Here is a 24927-nt window from a genome sequence, read left to right on the forward strand (position 1 = left end):
CTTTACAAATTTCTGAAATTTGTTGGCTATTTATCTTTTGGAAATTTTGCCTAATTGCAGCTCATACAAAACACCGAAAGGTTATCATATCAATTCTTTCCAAACTGGAGTTGCTGTTTTTTGAGAGTCATCTTTCCTTCTTTCAATTTAAATTTATTATGGTAAATGAGGTACAGCCCTAAATAGTTACTTAACAATTGGTTATTTACTGCAACTCCCTCCCTTTTTTTTTTTTATTCCCTGTGTTATATACAGGAACAATACAGGTACTTGACCTACTCAATGGAGAGGTGTAGAGGAATATCTCACTTGGAGGTTCATTTTCTCTTCTCAAGTATCTCACATTGCTTGTTGCAAAAGAGTTTTCCCTCTGCATTCCCTTTAGCCGTGTCTGCATTTGGCTTTAGCAGGAATGCAGCTTCATGGGTGAAATGCTGTGGGGTTTTCCAAGATCATGCTTCTGTCCTTACCCCTGTACTGCCACACTCTGCAACCTTAGGTGATTTGTACCACTTAGCTATATGTCACTTTTCCTTCTTCACTAAAATGGGATCAGTGATAAGGGTTCTGCATAAAAGCAGTGATGAAAACTGATTTTATGAAGGGCATAGTTGCTGTTGTTTATTACTACTCATAAGTCTCAGCTGAGGAAAGCCTTTCAATTTCTTTATAGCTTCCTCCACCAATACGTCAACATAGTTTGTGTTGTTTCCTCCGTGCACGACTTAGAGGTAAATATGTCTCCTCTTGCAGAAAACCAGAACACTCACATTTTAGCTTTCACTCATCATCTTCCATGTTAACTCTTTTAATGTCCTACTATTTATTATTCTTCTTGTTTTAATCTGTTTGAAGGATATGACAATATATGCTGTTCTTGCACGATCAATACATTATTCTTGTTTATTACCAAACTGCTTCCCCTTAGCACGCTTGATAGATATAGCTGCCCCTGGAGACAGCTTCCTATAGCCTCTTCCAGCTTTATCCACCTCTATCCAAGGTCTGCTCCCTTTGCCTTCAGTAATGTCAAATGCAAAGCCTTTTTAATATGCTAACCCTATTCCCATCCTATCAGTCTCTTCCTCTCTGCTATGAGCTTCTTCAGAGGTCTTGGTTTCTCAAGGTCTTCCAATCTTAAAATGTCTCCTAAAGACTGACTTCCTCTATGAGTATTGTAAAAGGAAACCATTTTGCTTGCTCTTCTTTCTGGTATGCTTTAGTCTTTCCTCTGCAATGCAGAGTCCTTGGGGGCAGGGGCTGGGTCAGATTCTCTGGATGTGGGCAAGAACTTTATTTTTTAAGGAGTTATATCTGGTACAGAGGAGCTGCTGCAAACTGTGCAGACAGCTAGGAACTGTATGCTGCATACAGTGGTCAAAAAACAAACTACATCTTTCAAGCAGCAACTGTTCCTCTCCCTCCCCCCTTCCTCCAGGCTTTATTCTGGAGGTCTAAGTTTATAACAAAAGAAACAAAAAGGTTTTTATATAAATGGAAAAGCAAATGGAGCCCAGCTCATGTTACAACTCAGCCTTCTGACAGCCCGGAATGGAGATCTGCCCTTCTTAGAGGCCTCTCTTTGCTCTGAACTGCAAGGGAGCTTTTAATATTCCCTCACTTGCTCTGAGTGCTCTCTGATTAGACCTTCACCTCCAGCTCAGTCTTAACCCAAACTGTACATTTGGCCAAGGTTGCTGCAAAAGTTTTGTCTATACAGTAACTGCAACAGTGGAACCATTATCCACCGCCTCCGTGCTATCGGGGTATACATAAGAAGCAGGGTGTGTATGCACAGTGTTGTGATTGCTCAGAAAACGCCACTGTGTTGCAAATCCTTTAAAATAATACACTGAGAAAGTATTTCGACTTTCCATTAGTCATAAAAGCCAACATTTTTAATATACATGATTAAATTTAGTCAGGGAGATAAATGTGTGTTGTTTTTTCTCTTTTTTCTGAAAGAGATTGATGGAAACCGCCCAACACTTTTGGTGTTGGTGCTTAAATATGTTTAAATTTAAGAGGGTGCTTTAAATTAATAAAGCAGATGCCAGAATGCCTAAATCCAAACTTCTTACTCAGGTGCCTAATTTTAGGTAAGGGAGTATTTGTAGGATTAAATATCTTTTATTGGACTATTTAGAAAAATACCCAGATGTGGAAACACAAATCATTCTCTTGTTAGGCGCTTAAAACTTTGGAGAAACCATTTACACTGTAAAAGATGTTCTGTGATGAAAATAAACCACATTTGATACTTTATTTCTTGCAGGCTTTCTGCAGGTCATGTAGCAAAGGTGGAACACAACTTTAAAAGCAAATGCCTGGATAAGTTGCAAAATGTAGTGAAGTCTGAATTGAAAGCCACAAATTGCTTCCAGGCTTTGAGGCTGAATCTTTGTAGTTTTTTGTTAAGCTAATTTGTTGGCGACTTATTTTTTGTCTATTTTTGCCTGTTTAGAATTAATTTCTTCCTTTAAAGTGAGAGTTCCACGAGTTTATGGTTGTAAAATAATAAAGAGTTTGGAGGATGAGAGAAAAGAATAAGATTATGCTATGGCCCCAAAACAAAATGAAAGTGTGACCACTGGCAAGAACAATTTGAATCTGGTACATTTCATGGAATAAATCACTCTCTGGCTTCTTGTAGGATTATCTGAGTACATAAAAATTACTAGAAAGAAGTAAAAATTTGGGCAGGTCTGTTCAAAGCAATGCAAATATGGCATACAGAGCATCACACAACTCCTTCTGTGCAAGGTTCATACAATGTCATCATCTCTTTTCTTAACTTTCTTTGCCTTTTGTTATGCTTTCTGCCTTTGCAGGAGAGAAAAGCATGAGGAGATTTCAGGGATATTATTTTCTCTAGTTTTATAAAAGGACCAGATAAAACAAAACCCAGATGACCTTTACTGCTGCGGGTGACCCTATTTGATGAATGTTGGGCACTTGTATTGTGATGTGTCCTTTCCACTTAGAGCCCTAAAATCTAAGTTCCCAAAATGCGTAGCTGCAATCTTACGCTAGTGAAGAAACAGATGGATGTAAGTCATTGATATTTGAAGCCAACCATTTTCTTGATGCCAACTTCCACGCATTGTAAAAATGGCTGATCACTTTTCTTTCCTAGCTGCCTTTCCCTTGCTGCAGTGCCATTAGCCTTTAGTTCTTTGTTTTTATATACCCAGCTATTTTGTTAGTGCTCTGCACTCTATACCCCTGCTTCTGTTTCTCAGGAGGTTAGACAGTGAGTTATCTGTTCACTTCAGGGACAACTCTCCCAATTTTGAGAATGAATACAAAAGAGAAGTTGGATAAGCACTTTGTTTCTCCTTTAGTTTAAAAACTACAAACAAAAAATTTTGTGTGCATTGGTGTGGTGTGTGCAGAAGAACCTTCAGTTTCTGTTAACAGTAGAAAGATTTGTGGGAACAAAGACTTCTTTAGATGACTCTTACTGTCTCATGAGAAATACTATATGTGGATTTACAGATCTACCTAATTTTTATGCCTGTACACTCCTCCTTAAAAGGATTGCCAGCTTTGTCAAACAGTGAGGTTTGGGTACAGTTAGCTTTTCCTTCCCCTGGAAAGAATACATTGACTTTGACTGGTTTGCCCTTTGTCAGCCTGGTCTTTAAGACTGAATCTCATCCTAAAGTGTGCTCTGTACAGCAAAGTAGAAAATGAGTGTTCATTGCCTGAGCACTGCACTGCTTTAGCTAAAACTGAGAATACTTCATTCTATATTGTAAAAGGTCTGGCAAAAGGAAGCCAAGAGCGTCACAGGGGGCCAGCAGGTTTTTGGATCTCAGTCTGAGTTTACTTCTGAGCTTTTTCTTAATATCACAATGGGCTCTTGCTGTGTGCTTCTAATGCCTCAGCAATGAAGTCTGGGTATATTATGCCATCTGTCCAGGAGTCAACACTATAGGTCAAGCTAATTTAAACTGGTACTTTTCATCTCCCTATGCTTGTATGCATTACATTTAATAGTTTAAGTGAGTGATTGTATCTCCTGACCCTGCAACAAAGACAAGGCGCATGTTTGTACTTTTTCATTATCCTTAGTTGTCAGGAATAGGGATATTTGATCCTTTAATGAAAAATATAGGGGATCGATACACAACTTTTTTTTAGGAGTGGTTGTGCTCCTTTAAGTTATTTTTCATCCCCACTTCTACTTTTTTTTGAAAGGTAAGTAAGGAGGAAAATTTATGTATGGTGGAGTTTTGTAAATTTAATCCTGGATTGAAAAGTTTAATTGTAAAAATCATTCTTCTTCATGTTTAGAGTTAAAAATTTATCAGAAGAACTGTTTGCCCTGTGGCAAACAGAGGAGTTAAGTGATGATCCTGAAGCAAAATTACACCCATAAATACTTTGAATGCTATGAAAAGAGCAATCTCTACATTATTATTTCTCAATTGAGCTCTGCAATGAACTTAGAGGAGTTAAATGTATAGAGATGATAGGTGAATTGTTAGAATGGAGGTCTGATAAATGAAAAATGTGTACCACAGTATAATACATGTTGTAAAATCCAGGGAAACCTTTCTGAAGACTAGTACTCAGTTTGCTTTATCTGTCGTGTTTTTTTTCCTTCTTTCTACTATTTCTCTGGCTTGCTATTTCTCCAGACCACCATGTTTCCAGGAGTTTCTTTTTTCTAACCCTGGAGAAACAGAATCATTGCTGAGGAGGGAAAGAGAAGAAAGACCACACACAAGTATTTATTTCTTAAACACATCTGAATTTTGGAACAGGGATACTGTTCATATGATTAAATTGTCAATATGCTATTTTACCTCATTTCCAAAAATGTTATACAACTATGATAACATAAATCTATCTCCTGCAGCCGTACTAGCCCAGGGCACCAAAGTTATGACTGTTGAACTGAAGTTAATTTCAGAACCAATTGAGGTGTATCTATGTAAATTAACTCTGTAGACAGAGATATGGGTTGTTAGTTTTTGTTACAATAAAGAATCTTCTCAGCATAAACCTAGTCCTATATGACGGCCGTGGCCAGCTATTGGTTTTATATCTTTTTGTGATTTGAACATTTTGTCATTAATCAAAACCATGGCACAATTCAATACACACAGAAGTCTAAATATTAAGAAATGCGAATAAATACTCTGAGCTTCAAACACTACGCTGGGTCAGAAAGAAACGACGTATGTCTCACCTTGTCATTCAAAGGACCCCAAAACTGAGAGAAACCAAATGAGAAAATGTGACTGAGCCAATAGCAAGCGTGCAGCCTGCCCAAGGTACAGCTGAATATACTACTGAATGTAATTTCTTATGCACATCCATATACAAAGAAATATTGTGCTACAAATAATTACCATCAGAAAAAAACCTCAAGATTTTGATCTAGTATTTAAAAACTGGACAGAAATATAGTTCTTTCAGAAACAGTGGCAACATTTTCAATATTAGCCCCTATATTTTAATACTGTTTCTCATCTCTATTGCATCTAAAATATACTGAAATTTGCTAATACTAATTTATGGTTTATTAATCAAATTGAAACTGTAAAGTATTTCCTAAAATAATTGTGAGTTAAATATTGTGTTCCAGGTAAAGGTTACCTGTCCAGAAGCTAGATTCATAATTGGGATGTAGAACTAATGGCATATTAGACCACTGGTGAAAGAGGAAAATTATGAGAAGCTATAATGGTGACTTCATTGGCTGTTATAAATCTGGCAGAGTAATGATGTCACTTAGAGCTGCGTCTTTAAAAAGACATTAAATTAATCCAGTAAGGCAAGACAAAAGTAGCTTAGAATTACACATTAATATTAATCCAGAGTACAATGTAATATAAACTCAAAATCAATTCCTAAAGACGGATCTTGACAAATTTAATTAATAAGTACAGAAACTCCCATTATCAGTAATAAAACTATTAAAAAAATTGAAGAATGAACATTTATTAGTTTAAATGTGTTGTACTTACACAGCATGATAGAAAAGTGAGGTACTTCTTATTCATGCTTGCAATTCTAATGTTTATAAATCACAGGAAGGACCATTGCAAAAGAGCATTTAGAGAAGAGAGAAGAGACTGGTAGTCATTAGCAGCAAAAGAAGTAAGAAGGTTTTGTGGGAGAGGAAGCTGCTGGAAAGCCATTTGGCCTCCTTTGCTTCCAGCAGACTAAATGATGTTATTCTACATTATAAAAACGGATTTAACAACTGGACATTTCCCTTCAATTCAGGTTAATTCCTGCCTATTGTTGTGTTCAGCCCTTGCTGCCATGGCAGCAAATTTCAAGCCACAAAGTGCCAGATCACTGATAAAAACCACCCTTGATGGTGCATATTGCAACTGTCCCCTGTGCTTCCTAGAGCGCTGTTCCCCACAGGAGAAGACATTCTCTGGATTTTGCCTCGATTGGCATAGCATAATGGGTCCTGCCCAGGAATCGGAAATATCCTACACAACTGTCTGAGATCCTTTTTTTCCTATGGATAATCTTTCTGGTTCATAGTCCCAGCTGAACTTAGGGGTGAGTTTGCTCTTTTGCATTTCCCAAGAGACAAAGTCTGTTAAGGGAGTTGCTGTTCAGGACCCTAAGGTTCATAGACTTGGGCCTCCAGAAGACTTTTTAGAGCACAGTAAACAGGAGCCAAGCTCATGGCTCTTGCTCTGTTGGTCTTTGCAGTAGTTCACCTGCCTGGTTTGTCTCAGACAGTCTTGAACTGGTGAAGTTTTACACTGTGTATATATATGAACCATTGATTTTCGAGTGGGCGAAGGCAAAGCTGTTTATTTATCATTTACACTATTTGTTTCCCTTCCTGGTATGCTCATTTTAAACACAGCAAACAACAGAATCATAGAGTCATAGAACCAGCTGGGTTGGAAAGGTCCTTTGAGATCATAAAGTCCAACCCTTCATCCACTACCACTGTGGTTACTAGACCATTGCACTGAGTGCTGCATCCAGTCTCAGAATATTACCTTATTTCTGTGAACTACAGGTTAGTGATACAGTTATGTTCATTTTTTACAGAAGTTAAAAGTGCAGAACAAAAAATTCATGTGATGTGGAGCCTGCAAATTCTTCTTGTTTTTCTAAGCTTTTGGGAACAGAAGATTTTTTTTTTCTCCCTGCACATCTGACTTTACAAGAATTTTGCTTTTTAGTAAGAAAGGATATACTGTGGTTTCATTTGCAGATGGCTAAACGGATGATTGTGTCTGTGGGCTTTATGAACCAGGCTTGGTTGGGAATACCTTCTTAGGAGATTGATGCCAGTTTTGTTTTTGTTTTTTTTTTTTTTATTTTTCGCTCTACTGTGCATGATGCTCTGCTGATCTATCTTTGGAACAAGTCACATGCCCATTGCTTGAGAAAGGAGATCTGCTGGTAACTGACATTACAAAGAGTCCACAGAAGATTAAAAGAATATTTTTCTTTCTTCTGCTCTTCTTTTATCTTCCTCTCTTGTCTCAGAGCTTTTGTAAGCTTATTTAGTAGGCTGAGATATGGTATGTAATAAATAAGGATGTTCTATAATTAGCTTCTGACAAAAATTACGCTGAACATACTGAGACTTGATGAAATGTGAAAGAAATAAAGTTACAAATGTACATATTTGGCTAGGTATAGACATTAATAGATATTATTTGCTGAAATTGCTTCTCAAAATCACGAAATTATGGGAAATGAGCAGAAATCATTGGAATTGATGCTACTGCAATATTAATGTATTTTCTCTCTATTATAATTTTATTAACCCTTTCTCTATGTCATGCAGAAACAACAGAAATGTCAATCTTATTTCCTCTTCATTAATTAACAAATTAGTCAAAGGTAATCTTCAATCTTATCCTTTTTCCCTGAAAAAATTAAACAAACAGGATACTTTTAATACAATATTAAAGGGGAAAAACAAAAGTAAAAAAGAAAACAAACCACAAAAAAAAAAAGATTGTATAACTTTGGAACAGAACAGCTTGAGCATTTCTTTCCCATAGTGACACACTACCATGTAGGTGGCACCTTACCTCAATAATCCTATTTTGATTAACAAATGTGCAGGGTTTTCTCCCTTCAGTCAATCATGCCTTGTAAGAAGATGTTGCTTTAAGTAGTATAACCAAAAATTAATTATGTGCTAGAGGCTCAGAAGACTGTTCTTCTTTTCAGGAACAGGAAAACCCCTTTCTGATCTGGGAGCATGCACTGTCAATACAAGTTTAGAGCTGAAGACAAGCTGCGTCCTGCAGTGCTATTTTCTTCCTGACATATCTTCTTCATGCTGGTGTTGTAGGGTTTGTTTTGCACTTCCTGCTTCTGTCTGTGCAGTACAAGCGCTCGAGATGATGAGTTGAAGTAGTGGTTTACTGTGGCTTATAGGGGTGACAAAGTCCATTGCTGTCTTTGAGACATTGTAGCATGCTAATACACAGCCGTTTTACACAGGAACATCTTTTCAGAAGTTTTGCAGCTTTCCTTCCAAAAATGACTGCCTGGTGAGCTGAAAGGTTTTTTTACATGCCCAGTCATTTTGATTTTTTTCTTATGTTTATTTTCTAACAAAGATACAGCTGACCTCGCATATTTACAAGCAACAGATAAAAATACTTGGATAATAATTAAGGACATCGTTTCTGTTCTATAAACTGGTTTGGTTTGATTTTAATAAGTGCTGAATTCAATCCATCTGGAAGTGAGGGCCTAGTTCCTTCAAACAGATAAACACATTACAGACTTTGTACAGCTAAGATGCCTGCAATTTTTATAAGCTAGCAGAGAGGCTGTTTTATTTAACATAGTTAATATTGAAAATATGATTTTATTCTAAGTTTAAAGGAGAAGTGCAAATTCTAAACCACAGGCTTTGTTAAGGCTTTCTAATTCCATTCCAAGTATTATGGAAGTCTGATGTTTGAATAAGGCCAAGTCATCTTTTAATTCCTAAACTGGCTCCCATAAAAGGCTGGAAAGTCTTTGATCTATGTAAAAGAGAAGATCACCAGGGAGAAGCCTCTGCTTCTGTTTGTCCAAATGTTGCAAGCAGGGTCTCTGGGCTATAGCTAACAATTCAAATTATATTTGTTTGTGTCTTAAACAGACTTTTTGATTTGCATATAAAAGGGATTTCAGTGGCAATATCAGCTCTTTCATGGGATTTACAATGGAGGAAAAAAGCTAGTTAAAGTTTGATCTAATAGACTAGTCTGCAATAAAGTCATGTAACTAGAGTGTAGTAGTATAAATATTGCCTGATATCATATTTCTAAAGTTATCTGGTATGTATATACCAAGACTGATAAAGGTTATACAAAAGTGGGGGATAGAAACTTTTCCAAAATTAGACTAAAGGCATGGAAGTAGAATATACTGTATGGAATGGAATGGAATGGAATGGAATGGAATGGAATGGAATGGAATAAAACAAATAGAGTAGAATAGAAGTTTTCCTGAAAGAAAGAAAATATCTGGAAAGGTTATTCTAGAAGGAATAAGGGAAAATCAGCCTCAATATATGTGTAATTTTAAAGAACGTCATTTCTAGCAAGGTCCCCTGCATTTTTTCCTTGGTAATTGAGGAAGTAAATAGAAAGTACAGAGGAAGGCTGAAGAGCCGTTCTGATTATTTAATAGGAAAAATGTGAAGGAAGCACAGGATTTGTAAAGAAGGCTCCATGCTGCAGCTTATGTTGATGGCATCTAGTTTTATTTAGAGTGAAGTGGGAGGCAGAGTACCATACAACAGCACTGTCATCGGTATTATGACTAAAGTTATACTTCTCATAAGCAGAAAGGTTATTTATAATCACCTGTGAAAATTGCCTACAAGTGATTTTCCTGCATAGCACACTCCTGTAATGACCTTTTTTCCAGAGAAGGTAAAAGATGGTTTCATGTACAAACCTTCAGTCTTTGTTTTCTCCCTTCCATGACAGCTTTAGGTGAAGGCTTAGATAGGAAGGAAGAATTGTTCTTGCAACCCAGACCTTTTTGTTCTCTTTTTGAGTATTTGTCACAACAAAATGCATATATGAGAAGTTGTCCTACAGAAGGACGATCAACAACTAAATTATAAGATTAGGTTGGTGCTTATCTCTTCATGTCACTGGAGTCTTTGACCACATGCTAAGGATGATACTTGCTTTCTCCATTATCCCCATTTGAACATCATTTTATTTCCCTTTTAATGTCAGGGAAAAAAATTGTCATTCAGCTTATATGATCAAACTTTGTCCCTTGAAGCCTTACATTTTCCATCTCAGTATGAAATCTAGCAACTCTAGAGGTAAATGTACATTTCTAACAAAATAATTAAGATCCTAAGTAGACTAGAATTTTTTTCTAGTGTTAAATGTGGTCCTTCAGCATGTCAACTTTTACTGTTTCCCTGAGAATGATGTAATATCATGACCTCATATTAAAAGCTAATGCAAAGTACAGCTGCTCTTCTCCAACTGTCCTTTTAAAGTAGCAATATGTTGCTTTTCTGCCTGTTCTTCTCAGAAATGCACATATGCCCCAAATAGTATGTTTTCAGCCTGATGTAGTCGGAAAAATAAAGGATGTCATCTCTTCCTGTAAACTTTGCCTTTGTTATCTATGTAATGAGTAATTGCTAGAATAAAGAGTCTGGACAATCTTAATGATATCCAAAGAGTTCAAAGGGGTCTATAAAGTTTGTCATCACTGCTTAAGTTGTCAAATCATAGAAAATAGTACTGGAAAAGACCCCCAAGAGGTCATGAAGTCTCTAAACTAAGATCAGCTATACCTATCTTTTTTTCCCTGAAAGATGTTTGTCTAACCTTTTCCAGCGATGGAAATTCCATGACCTTCCCAGAAAATCTATTCCAAAGCTTTTTCTTAATGTTTATCCTTTGATGCTGTCACTGCTTGTTCTTTCCACTATGAACAAGTAGAACAGATGAGTTTCTTCTTCTTGACAAAAGCTTTTCATGTAACTGAAGGATGCTATGATCTTCCCCCTCTTTCCCAGCAAACTATTTTTCTGTCTTTGTGTCTTCTAATCTCTAACCATTTTCTTTGCTCTTTTCTGGAGAGGTGATGAAGCAAAAAAGATTTTATATTCTTCTTCTAACCCTGTTTCCTTACTTTCAATCTTCCTGATAGTTTAGCAAGGAGGATAAAGATCCAAAGACTCTTTGGATCATTGTGTTCTCTTCCAGGCTACCTGAAGGATTTGCTCTCCTATTCTTAGCTATTTTTACTTTTTTTTAGTTAACTCTTCACTTTTGCTGCTGTTTATTTGCATATTTCTGTGTTGAATATAAAATCATTGATGTGACTTTCAGAGGAGTTTTGTCAATTCTTGTCTTGCTGAACATATTTCCATCTGCCTATAGGACAGGTTAGACATGTTCCTTTGCATTGAAAGCTTTGGTTACCTTGGTTTCCATATGATCTGCATCTGTAGTTAACTGTGTTAGTTAACTTTGGTTAAAATATCACCACCAAGTCTCTGATTTAAACCATTGCCATAAAGAAAAGCATTATTTTTAAGGGGCGTCATAAGGGGCATCATATCCCTTTGTTTCCTGCAAACAGTTTTTTTTCCTAAGACAATTTGTCTTGTTTAGAGCTTCAGAATCACCTCTGTATTGAAACTTTATGGTTACTTAGCAGCAGGGTTTTCAGTTCATTTTGTGTCTGTACTTTGTCTATAGACTGAACTCCACCCATTTCCGCTAAGAAGTGTAGGTTACTGCTTTTTTCTGTTTCCCTACGCAGCTGTCCTTTTGGCAGTCCTTGTGGTGAACTTCTTCCAGTTTTGTTTCTGTTCCTGAATTCTGCAGGACTGAGCCAAAAACTTTGTCATGTAAGTCCCATCAATAAATATCTGTTTCTCAGGCTCATGGGATAAGTCTGAAAACTCCAAAGTTGTGCCTGGTGAGAGATCCTCTTGTAACATCTGTTCTGGGACTGTGCCTGTAAGTCATGATCAATTGATGTGGTGTTCCCTTGTTAGTGTAACCTGTGGACACGAGAAAAAATGGATGTTTAAATTAGACACTGGTATAAATTCTCCACTGCCACCACCCCAATAAAATTATGTAGCACTTAATACTTGCATGACTTTGGGAGCATTTTGTTGCTCTGAATTGTGAGCAACACAATTGTGTTGGAACACACTGCTCCTGGGCAGTGGTGTTGGACTTTCACACAAAAATGCAGCTATGTGGCTTAAAATAATTTTGTGGATAAAAGAACATAAAATTAAAATTTTAATGGACTTAAGTTAGATAACAGTCTGGCTTTAGCCTCAAAAATCAGTTTCTGGTCTTGAAACAAGATTTAATGTGGCTGTCAAAGTTAATTGCCTGTCCTTCAGGATTTCTGTGTGACCCTTGTGAGGACCCTTTCTGATTTTCCATGAACCTTGTCTGGAAGTGAAGGCAGTAAGTCCTTTCTCCTCCCCTTTTCCAATGCTTTTTGAGATGCAAATAAATATTCATGCATGCATCACAACAGTTCCGAAGTTCAAGAAAGTTCTAAACCATGAGATCAGGGACTTTGAGAAATGTCACTTAAGCCATATATACATCTTGCTTTTATATGTGGAAAAAAAATAATGGTTTCCTCTCATATTTGAATTTGAGGGGAAAAGAGAATTTTCAAAGTCATTAAAGAGTTCACTCTTCTGAGCATGAGTATCTAAGCAAGATGTGATCCTAAAATGACAAGGAGTAAACATCTGGGTATGTTTTCCCACATTAGCAACTGCTGTCCTAAACTGCTGTTGTATGTGATGTTAAACAGCTGCTCAGTTTCACCCCAGAGGTAAGAGTATTCTGTATCTGACTTACATTTAAGTTTTTTAGAACTTTTGAGATTAAAAGGTCTCAGAGAACATATGAGATAGTAACACTGAAACTACACTGGACTTGGTAACTACAAAATCGTGTTTTAATTCAATAAAAAGCTGCTGACATGTTATAATGCTTATTCTTGGCACTACTGTGTTACATTATCCAACCACCATTTCTCATTATCTATAAACCTAATTGTTCAAGTCAGTAAGTTTGTCCCCACCACATATTAGTGAAATACCGTAAAAATAGATGCTACAGATATTAACAGCTGGTCCATTTCAAGGTGCTGTTACCTTTGTCTATAATTTGCAGTAAGAATAATCTCTATATCGCCAACAGCATCAACTCATTCCATGGGCTGAAAAGCCTGGCGGCTTTTGAAACTGTCTGTGCAAGTAGGGTTTCTTACCAATCTTCTTCCTGGTGGAAGAAAAAGGGTTTATAGAGTCAGGGAATGAACTATTTTGGACTTGTTCATATTTAATAAAATTAGGAAGTTTAGAATGGATAAAAAAGATGAAAGTTTTGTAAACTACTCAGGCATTATTCCTGTAGTGATTATACACAGGATATCAAATCACAGCACACCAGTGCCTGTAGTTTTTGTCTTCATTTCTGTATCTTAAATGAGATGAATCTTACTACTGTAAAGAACACACCTGCACTGAGTGGGACTTTCATATACATAATTCCCCAAAACCTTCATAACTTTGTGTAAACATGTTCATAAAAAAGCCAAAATATAATTTTGTATGCACTTACACACAGAAATAAGACATAATCATGGTCTCTTACAAAAGAATTGCTGAAATGAGAATTATGGATGTCACTTCTTTCGAAAGTTTCATAGTAAAAGGTTCTTTTGAAGGTGGCCTTGTTTTCTAAGTCCAGCTGGAAACACTTAACAATTTTCCTGATTTCTAAAACCAAACTTAGCTCTTAGTCTGCTTGCAAAATCAGTGGCTCTGGAGTTAAATTTCTGTTTACTAATGTAGTTCAATGGTTTGCTCAATTATATAATTTTTTTCCTTCAAAATGAGCTCATAACTTTATTCCATGAGAGGATATCGTAAGATGTTGCTTTCCAGTTTGTCTGAATTACTGCAAAGGATCTGGCTTGCAGTGTGACAACTGCAAAGAATATTCTAAAAATCTTTTCAACTGTAGATCTGTAGGTATTTCTCTCCTAAAATCTATTGAAGAACATAACTTAAAATGGTATGGAGACATTTGTGCTGCTTATTAACTATGTTGTGTCTGAATTGTTGCCATAAAAGCAAAATCAAAGGCTGAATTCAAAATGAGATTATTGTGGTAGCTGGAACTATATTTTGAGCTGAGGAAACCCACTGAGTATACTAAGGTTGAAAAAGAGTCTTGTCCAGCCACTTTTCCCTCTTTTTCCCTAGCCTTGTCAAGCAAAAGCATGTGAGTGCTCTCCACAAAACCAGATAGAGCAAATGTTCACTTATTTACTACTTAAAAATGATCTGCAAACAAGCATAATTTACCTGACATGCACTTTAGTGAACTCTGCTCTACTGGTCTGTTTACCTTCACTCATTGTAGGCACTTTTGCACTTGTATTTCAGAGCTGTAAGTGTTACTCCACAGTAACTGATACTTCTAGAGTCACAAGAAAGTCCTGCAAAATGTTCTCTTCCCCTTGAGGAATATTACTCTGCATTCACCTCACATAACACAGCCTCTTTACAGATTACAAACGTCATTCAAGTCAAACCAGTCTGGTAGTGAGTCTCCTCTAAATAAACTTTCTTTTTTTTCTCCTAGTCTTAAAGTCTGTTCTCTGTCGCCTTATTTTCTTTGCTCTTTTGTGTGTGGTTGAGATTTATAAGGACTGCTGTTACAAACTATATGTTTTCTTACGTCAGACCTTTTGGTCTCAAGACCTTGGAACAGAGAATTTACAGTGGCCATAAAAAGGACCCCCCAAAAATACGATTCACCTTTGCAAATGTTCTGAATTTGACATAGAAAACTAGTGAGATGAAAGGTTGTTCCTATTATTCTCCATGCAGAAAACCAGCTCCTAACTACCATTAAAATTAGTGAGAAGCTTACACCAACTTCTCTTTTCAGAAGTTAGAGAAAATTCTCACCACTGTCAGAGTCTTCATCTGTACCTTTGCAGAGAGCCAAGCTGGCCTGAGATCTGAGAAACTTTCATCTTCAGGAAAGCTCAAGCACAGCTCCCAGACTTATGCTTAGGTCTGTGTCTAAGGGACCTGTATTTCTTCAAGAAACATAGCAGAATATTCTAAACAAAATATGAAAACCTGTTATAAATAAACCTAATTAAGCATTTTCAGATGAATAAACAGTAGTTTCATAACCCTTGCTATGAAATCTCATAATCTTATAATTAATTCCATGTGTAATATAAAACTGACAGTTTGATGGAGTTGCTTTGAGGATTAAACAGGGAAATGTACCACATGCAGTTTTCCTGCTCCACGCGCTACAGATTTTACATGGGAATGACATCACGCTAAATAAAGACACGTCAGCTATTACCTGGCTAATGTGTGCTAAATAATGTCAGATCTGGTACCTTGCATGTGATTTCCTTTTTCAGAACTGAGCTCCCTAAAGTTCTCTTTGTTAACATTTCCCCAAATTGGTCATCTCTCTCTGAAGCAGCATCTGTACAGTCTATGAAAGGTAAGAAAGTGAAAATCAGACTTTGGTTTTCTTAGGACATATTCCAAGATTCTATGACTTGTGTGAGGTATGTTTCCCACTGTTACTAGCACACTGGACGAGATCTTAATTGATCTCTTGTTCTTTCTTTTCTGGGCAGAATGGAGTCTTTGAAGATGAATACTGGCTCATAAACTAAATGCTTTCAGCTGTTGCTGCTGAACATAACAATTCCTAAGAAGATTTTTGTCAGTTGCTTAGAGATTTCCTTGTTTTTTATGGAGAAGAAAACGTTGTAGTTTAACCCTTAAACAACTTCTGGATAACATTACAAATCACATTAAATGTCTACGGTAGAAATTTAACAGCTGGAGAAGGGAAACATGCTTTAATAAGGCAAAGCATTTAGAAATGTGAACATTGTATCCTGATTAGATGCAGGATTTAGCATAGCCTGTTATGCAGGAGATCATATTAATTGATTAAATTGGTCTACTCTAAACTTAAAAAACATGAATGAATAAAATTAAATAAATTTAAGTATGTATATGTAGTAGCTATGTGTGAAAATATTGCAGGACAAGACCAACATGCTGACACAACACAAAGTAGTATCCATATTTCACAGAAAGCCATTTCAAGCCTTTTCTTGCCTTTATTCCAGGAAGGAGTGACATGCTCCATGGTGCAGCTGGCAGCTTGGCTTTGCCTGATAATGCATAATCAGAGCCTCATGAAACGGCTTAGTTGGAACCCCCACCCCCTGCACAAAAAAACACTCTAAATGAAAAGCAGAAGCACAGTGGGGTGAGAAAGAGTGTGTTTGGGAGTCAGGCATGCCTGAGTTCAAAAGCTTCCATAGCAGAACTTCACCTCTCTGCCTTTCTTTCGCCCAAGAGGAGCAGGGCACAATATTCTCTGTCTTGCTGGAGTAAATGTCGACAAGCTTTTGAACCTCTCCACTGAGACAGCAGATTGCTTCAGTTACCTTTCAACTCTACACACATCATGTTAACCTTGCTGTCAGGCAGAAAGAGGCTGGAGAACAACTGATGGGAGTTAACTGTAGTATGGGAGCCTTGTGAATGCTGCCTGGAGTTACTGCAGGGTCCACAACCAGGGGGAAGGGAAAGGAGAAACTGGGGTCTCCATTACATCTGAGGTTGGACCCAAAACTTGCTTTTTATTGTATAAGCTGCTATGGACAAAGCAGTAAGATCGCAAGCTTTCATTGTACTGTGTGTTTGCATCTTCTCTGTTGGGAAGCCACTTGAGCAGCTATTGAAAATCTTGGATGAGATGGGAGACTGAATATCTAGTAGAAGTAAAAGGGAAATCCATTTGAAGAATGTGGAACAAATAATAAAAGCCAGGGAAGATTTAGGAACAGCAGGAAAAAAAGTCTCCTCTAGGGGTCTTGTTGAGGTGCTTGGAAGTACCTCACTCCCCCTGTTCCTCTGCTGACAGCAAGACACCTCAGCTGCTTCTTGACCAAACATCAGATTTTATCCCCTCTGTCTACTGTACTTAACAATTGACAACCCACTACTGTTACCAGCTGCAGCTCAGACAGTTCATGCTCTTGACTGAAGAATTCTTACCTTTATGACACGCTTCTTAAGAATTCACAGGAAACATTATTTTTTTTCTTTTGTAGATTTAACAGTCCCTCTCCCACCAAAAGTGGGTAAATTGCATACATGAAACTGCATTTAGGTGCAAACTCATGTAGCTGTAAAATAGAAAATACCAAAATTAAGGCTGTAGTTTGTTTGTTTTCTAAAATTAATTTAATCTTCCAGTGATTAGCTTTTAGATTATCTGTAGCTTCTGTGATCATGTGCTTCTTTCCTGAAAGATTCCTGCCTCATCCAGTGCAGAGAGTACTTACTCAGTGAGCAACTGCTTAATCTTTTCTTCCCTTTGTGTTTCTTGTAGCATTGCTGTGTGCTGTTTTGCTATAAAACTGACATTACTCATTTAATAGAGCTTTCTATAAGACTCATCACTTAGGCTTTTCTCTTTAAAGCATTTTTAATTTTTTTTTCCATTTCTGTGAGATAAAGAACTCATTTTATCAAGATTTTCTAGAAAATATGAATCCAAATTTTAAAATACTAAGGTGGATTTTTTTTAAAGTAGCCCATTCATTTTGGACCCAGACTTGAACACAAATTGATAAGCATCTTCCACCAAGTGAACAACCATGATGAATGTGAGCAACACACCTAGCAGAATAACACCTAGGACCTTTGGGACAAGTTGAAGCCAATTTTTCAGAGGACACTGTTTACCATGCCTTGAGTTTCTTTCAATTTCTGCAGCAAGCAGAAGTCTTTCAACAGTATCCTATTTTCAAATCAGTCCTGGACAATGTAGTACTCTGCTCAGTCAATTGGACAGAAGCTTCTAATTGAAAATAGTATGTTATAGTCTTTAATTTCACAGTTTCTTGAATGCACTTGCAGAAGGATACGAGCTTACAGCTACATGGCCTAGTCTAATAATTGATTTCTCTTAATCATTACAATCTTAAATTCTTTTGTAATGTATTTTCTTTTATTAGTTTCTCTTCTTTTTCAAGAGGTTTGCTAAATTAATTATGACTTTGGAAGTCAAAGGAAAGGTTCTGTTTTAATTTTCCTATGTTTTCTTACATATTTGTAAATACTTTCATGTATAACAATATGAAACAAACTTTTAGAATTGAGGACATCTCCACTGCCTCATAATTATATTTAGTGCTTCAGTTCTCCTGCATAATACTTTCATGAGAGTTGATGTAGAAGTAGGATTGGAGCATTGTTTAGTAACTATAACTGGAATAAAAAGAGATCTTACTGTGTTATGTCGACATTTTTCTTGCTACAATTAACTTTAACACGTGACATTACACTAAATTTATGGATTATCTGCCAGAATGTACTGTTCATATATTGAAGAATATACTGAAGATATCAATTCTGTACTTATTTGTGAAACTTCCAGCAGTTCATAACTAGTGCTTTGCCTTAGACGTCACAAAATCAAATCCTTATTATATCCTGTCCGTTCTATATTAGGCTGAAATTCCAATGGAAACTCATGAGGTACTTTCTGTCTGCAGGGTTTTGTAATGTGGCTATGAATACCACTAAGAATGTTTTTCTTAAAAGCTGGATATCCACACATACCCTATTGGTAAACCACTGGGTTGCTGAATTAAGATTTTATTTACCACTGGAATAAATATACTACCCGGTGTACACATAGTCAGGAACCACATATGGGAACCATTCGTAGGCTGTATCAACATCAGTTAAGTTGTTTGCTGTGTTTAATGCTGTATGTTAGTATTGGGAAGTATGTATTTAAAATCATTAACTTTGCTAGTTAATCTCTTCATCTCTTCCTTTGAGAATCTTGGTCTTTCCAAACTCAGGAGTGTTATGCTGTCCAGTCAGTCATGCTCTGAACCCAGTTTCAGAGAAAATTCTACCACCTTTTTTGGATATCTTTTGTGTCATATTTGCTTCCACCTTCATGTTGTCAAAACAGACTTTGCAGACTTAAGATTTTCATAAAAGGAAGACATAGGTGTGGGTTTTTTTATTGAACTCCCTTATTTGACAAAAAGTAATAGTGCTCTTAAGTATTTGTTTTTTCTCCTACAAAAGTCTATTACTATGCACTACATATAACTTCTTGAAAAAAAAGGAGTAAAATGCATTGACCTGATTAGCATCTTTTTTCTAATATGTTACCTGATCAGTAATGAGAAATGACTGTCTGCATAAAATATTTTTCCTGAACATTTTAATAAGCCATGCACAATTTTTCCAGATTATTTATGGCTGTAGCCATTTAATACTATATATTTTTTAAAAGTTGATTGTTGGCACTGGCTGATACACCTGTCATAGTATCTATTTACAGTATATACATCCTCTCTGCCAAGTTAGGTCATAGTTTGCAATGTGTTTAGCAATGAATTCACAACATGGTATGATTCTGTACAACAGTCTGAACTTGTGAAACCGACTAAATGGAGGTAATCTTATAGGGAGTTTTATTAAGCTGCAGCTACACATGGGGATATAGGAAATACGTTGCTGAAACTAAAGTTTATGTAATTAATCATTTTGAAATGAATTTTCTTCTCTGTGTGTGTATTTTTTGTTCAGGATAATTAGCTAACCACAGTTTGTTTATACAAGGTGTGTGTAATCTGTTTATAGAGCATGGCAGCTGACATAATGTAGCTCTTGGAGAGCTGTGACATTCCCTTCCCACAAGTAACATTTGAAATGATAAAACAACATTCAGATGAATAACTCCCCACCAGGTAAAAATCATTATAGCCCACATTCTCCAATAATATTTTCAATGTACCTTGTTAAACCTTTCCACAGAAGCAAATACAGGTACAACCCCATTTGCTGTAACTGTAGAGCAATTCTTTGGTCAGTTTGGGGCCCCAAAAATGTGTCTGAAGTAGAATTACTGTTGCAGAGAAATATGTTTGCTGTAGACCAAAATCTTATGATATGACCCAGACAAATATAATGAAATTTGATTAGGGGATTTGAAACACGAACACACAAGTATCATGTCATTTAGATGGAAATATGACATTTTAGACCTTGGAGAATTTGAGTCCAAGTATTTGCCATCATTGAGACTCACACCATTATGCCTGGGCTCTGAAAAAGTTCTCTCCAAGATCACTCCATGCTGCTCACTGGACAGCTTTCAGAAATACCAGGACATCAAACTTCTCTTTTTGATGGCCCCCAAAGTATGTGTAAGTTCTGTACCAGGATCCGTGTGAATGTCTTCTTTCTGGACTGGTGTATTTTTCCCTGTAGAGTGATAAATGAGTGACCATATAAATATCATTTCTGGATCAGCTCCGTGTGGAAGTGTTGTGTGAAGATGGACAATGGACCTAGTGACTGCATCTTCTGGGAGAGACACTGTGCCAACAGCACCCAGAGCTGAACAGCTCTAGCTTTGATTTGCGGAACACTGATCCCTTTTGTATGGATAGAGTGCACTTCAGTAGGCCTGTATTTGATGCAGACAAACCCCCAGGGAAAAGGTAACCTGGCAAATGTGATGTCTGCTGAGAATCAAATTTGCTGGCCCCCAAAGAGCATAAATACGCGTAGTGGACAAATCCAGATAAATTATCCAGAGAAACAGTCTGGCAAGGGTCTAAAGGCTGAGCTTTGAACGAGCATCTCCTTCCTTCAGTCTGCAGTGGTAAAGCAGAGAATGAAGAGGAAAGGACAGTTTAAACAAGTAACTATGTTGACAAAACAAGTAACTGTGTTGACAACAGAAAGAGGAGAAACACTGCCTCTTCTTCTGCAGTGTCTTTCCCCCCTAGATAAAGCAGATTTCAGTGTTTCATTCTTACAGCCTGGCTCCCAGGACACAACAACAAAGCAAGGAGACAAAGAGATGTGGCTGGCTTTTGCTACGGATTTCTGTCAATGAGATCCTCCTCCCACCCTGCAGGAAATTCATTGCCGTATAGTATGTCCCAGTGCTGAAGCAGTGCTCGTGCATATATACAAGTGCAGATGTTTGCTCTGGAATCTCTGTGCGCTCCAGCCTGTGGAATCGCTCATAGTCACACCAATGCACAGCCTGGGGGGCTCTTCTGACTTGGAAATTCAATTTGCAGTGCCCAGTAGTGCTGCTCCTACCCATCTGTGGGCTTTTTTACATGATTTCTTCTTCTAACTGCTAGACAGTGGTGATGAACTAGGTGCAAATGAGCTAGGAATTTACCCCTTTGCCTGCTCTGAGCTGCAAACTTGATCAGCATGCCCAAAGTGGATACCGAGACTCCAGTTGAAAAGCTAAAAGAGAGTGGAAAGGATCATGTTCTGCAAATGAGTGAACTTGGTATTGAATTCTAGAAATACAGTGAGTGGGTGGGTGATTGCAGTTAGCTCTTCCATAGCCACACTGCTGCAATTCAGGACTGAGCAGGCACAGGTGAAATGGGGCAATGACAGTTTTTCTTTGCTGGAAATACATGTTAGGAAAGATCCCTAGCTGGTAGAGCGGTTACCTTGAGATGACTAGAGACTTACATGCAATTGAGCATCTACCTAAGAAGAAAAGTTCCAGCTTTATTGAAATAACAGGAAATTTTGCTATTTAATTCAGTAAGACAGACTGTCAGTCCCAAATCCTTGGAACATAAGAAGACTGCAACATGATACTGGAAGAGCTGTATTTTTCTTACTGCAGGTAAGGCTAAGATGGATATAAGAATGAGGTAGGAGGCCAAGGTGGAAGGAGGAGAGGTAATTTTTTCAATAGTTTGGATTGTGAGAGGTGGGCTATGCTTACCAAGCACTTGCCACACTGTATGGTATATATAGCTGGTTGCAAATGTTCTTTCTGCTGAAACCAAGCGGCTATAGCAAAGATACAGGATGTAATATATGCTGGTTTCTCTGTAGGATGAATCCTTATACACCTCTTTAGTATCAGTCTGTGACTATTTGGTCCTCTGAGAGGGGGTGGATGGTGCAGGCTTCCTAATGGTGCATCTCCTACAAAAGTTGCAGGTATTTTCTTACTAATGTTTTAATTTTTCAGGTATGATATGTACCTGAAATATTTGTCCTTAGTTCTTGTAGCCTTTTGGGAGGTATTTGTTGTTCATATACTCTGTGCATATGTTCCAGAATTATCCAGTATTTGACCAGAATATTGAGAGAGGGAATAAGACATGACCTACAGTTTTATTTCTGGGAACATTCCTGCACAATATTTATGTTTACACTGACTGTATCCTCAAGCCCACATTTAAAATGTAGATCAAAGAGTATTACCATCATATATTTTTACTTATTGAGAGCTTTTCTGAAAATGTAGTAATATTTGCTGTTCTGCCAGTATTCTTGCGGCTAGTGTCTGGTTTATATTTATGTGCAATTCCTCTTGTTAAAGAAAGAAAGAAAAGCACAATGGTCAATAATGGTCAATGTCTGGCTGACATGTGCAATGGAAGTATTGACTCTATCATGATTTCAGGTGATAAATAAATATGCAAGGAGTATGCAGCAACGAACCCTTGGGTACAGTGTTGCTATTTCAGCATTTCTGATATGTTCAGTTGACACTAAGATAGTCATGTAATGGCAGCGAATAGCAATTGGGCAGTTAAGTCTGCTCTCAAGCTATTTAATATGCAATGTACTGCTCAGAATCCTGCTACAGTGGTGATACAGATATATAGCTAGGTCTTGCACATTTGATTCATAGTTCATTAATGATATGTGATCAATTAAACAGCACAGAATGAATACATAAAATTATTCAATCATTTAGAAATCACAAAATTTTCTAAATCATAGTTTAAGAAAAATTTAATTTGTGCAGCTTTTTATCATTGCAGAACACTCCGAGCTAGCCTTTCATTTTCACTATTGGGTTGAGTTACGGTGTCAAGTCTAATTCATGGCCATTTATGAAAGGCACATTTACCAATCTTCATTAGGAAAAATGCTGTAATTTTTCCTGAAGGCTCATAAGATATTGCACAAAGAATGAAATATTCTTAGGCCACTGATCTGGAAAGTGCTTTCTTTTTTGGCATTCTTTACACCATAAAAGAGCAAAAACCCAGTATCTGTGATGTTACTCGGTTTGGTATATTCCGTTCTCTTCAAAAGGCTTCATCTCTCTAAATAATCAAACCCCATTAATCTAAGGAAAAAGAGTCAGCACTTAATAACAGAATGTTACTTTACTGAGTACTTAAACTGTGGCCAGGAAAAGCAAATACACTCTGAATCAACCCAATGCAGTGAAGTGGAATATAAATGTTGCAGAGCTTATCTATGGAAGCATGTTGTCATTTTTCTGAGGTTTCTATCAAACTTTTAATAAAAACCATAGCTGAAATTGGCCCATATTGCTGTGATCATTTTTGAATGTTCTGTTCTGTAAAGTCTAGCACACAGATTTATAACGTTTGAACACTAGCACTGTTGCCAAAAGTCACAATAAAGTTGCAGGCTTCAGACACACGTCATCAGTACATGTTATATATCTACTTCAGAAGTATAGGGAAGTCCATCGGAGATGGCCACAAACGGACTCCAGTGGCTAGAACCAACGATCTGATAAAGTTGCAAGATGATCTGGGAAATGTATTACTTAAATGAATAAGGAGGAATGTATTCACAAAGACCAGCTGCAGACCAGGTAGGCTAAAGGCCTGTATTAGCTCCCATAAAAGTCAGTTTGGAATAGTTATAGCTAGAGTTCAGCACTGAATTGGACTAAAGAATGGCAGCACTGATTTAATACATTACTTAGTGATGTGTTTTTTCTATTCATCCACTTTTCTTAGCACAGCTGGTCATTATGTCTGTTATCTTTCTTACATACAGCAGTAATGTGAGAATCGGACCAATATATATAATCTCCACATATGGTCCATAATGCCTATTGCCCACACCTGAAGTTCACATTTCAAACTTCTTCAGGTAGAAGGATCTTAGTACTTCAATGAGATGTTTTTTAGGCTTACTTCTTGTTTTGTTGTCTTCAGTGCATAAAAACAAGCACTTGCTCATGTATTCTGATAGACCACAGAGACAGATATGTCTATTAGTAATAGGTAAGTTTGGGGATTTTTGCCTGATAATGCATCTACTAGAATAGCTATTAAACTAGTGATTTCATTTAGCACTAGATTTTAAATACAGACATCAACAAACACGTATCTCACATTTCAGCTACCTTTGGTTTATATTAGAAGCACAGAAAAGAATACAGCACCCTAAACGAAAACCAGAAGAGAGATTTACCAAATCGAGAAGAGAGATTTACCGCAGCTGATACTTTTCTACAATTTTATACCAGAAAAATGCTGTAAGATGTATCAAAATAAAAAATATGTGAGCGTACATAATTACATAATGTTAGTGAATTGCTTATTTAGTAAATTATACTAGTTAAACATCCCCCATTAAAAAGTTTTGAGAAATACAGGTTGATCAAAAGATATAAACCATTATAAAGTAAGGAAAAGGTACACTAATATTATCATACTTATTTTCTTCCAAGGAGAACATTGTATGTTATGTCTTGATAATGGAGTAAGCATGGACAACTAACTTTATGTACGAAGCAGTAGACAATGTAAAATGTTGGGGTATTTTATTAGTAGGTTGACAAGCTAGTTGCTTTTTAGAATTTATAAAAGTTATAAAATGTAAAGAATATATTTATGATGATGAGATGAAATATTGAATTCATTTTGTGAGGCATGTCAAATTAGGAAAAATGTAATTCAATTGGTTCTCTTTTTTTTCCTAAACTCATATTTCATTGGGCACTGGCTTTGGAGTAACTCCATCCTGTACTCAATTTTCAAAGAATTTCCATCTGGTTTCATGATATTGGCCCAGTG

The sequence above is a fragment of the Lepidothrix coronata genome, unplaced genomic scaffold (assembly GCF_001604755.1).
Source record: "Lepidothrix coronata isolate B3197 unplaced genomic scaffold, Lepidothrix_coronata-1.0 Scaffold36, whole genome shotgun sequence".
In the NCBI taxonomy this organism is placed as follows: domain Eukaryota; kingdom Metazoa; phylum Chordata; class Aves; order Passeriformes; family Pipridae; genus Lepidothrix; species Lepidothrix coronata.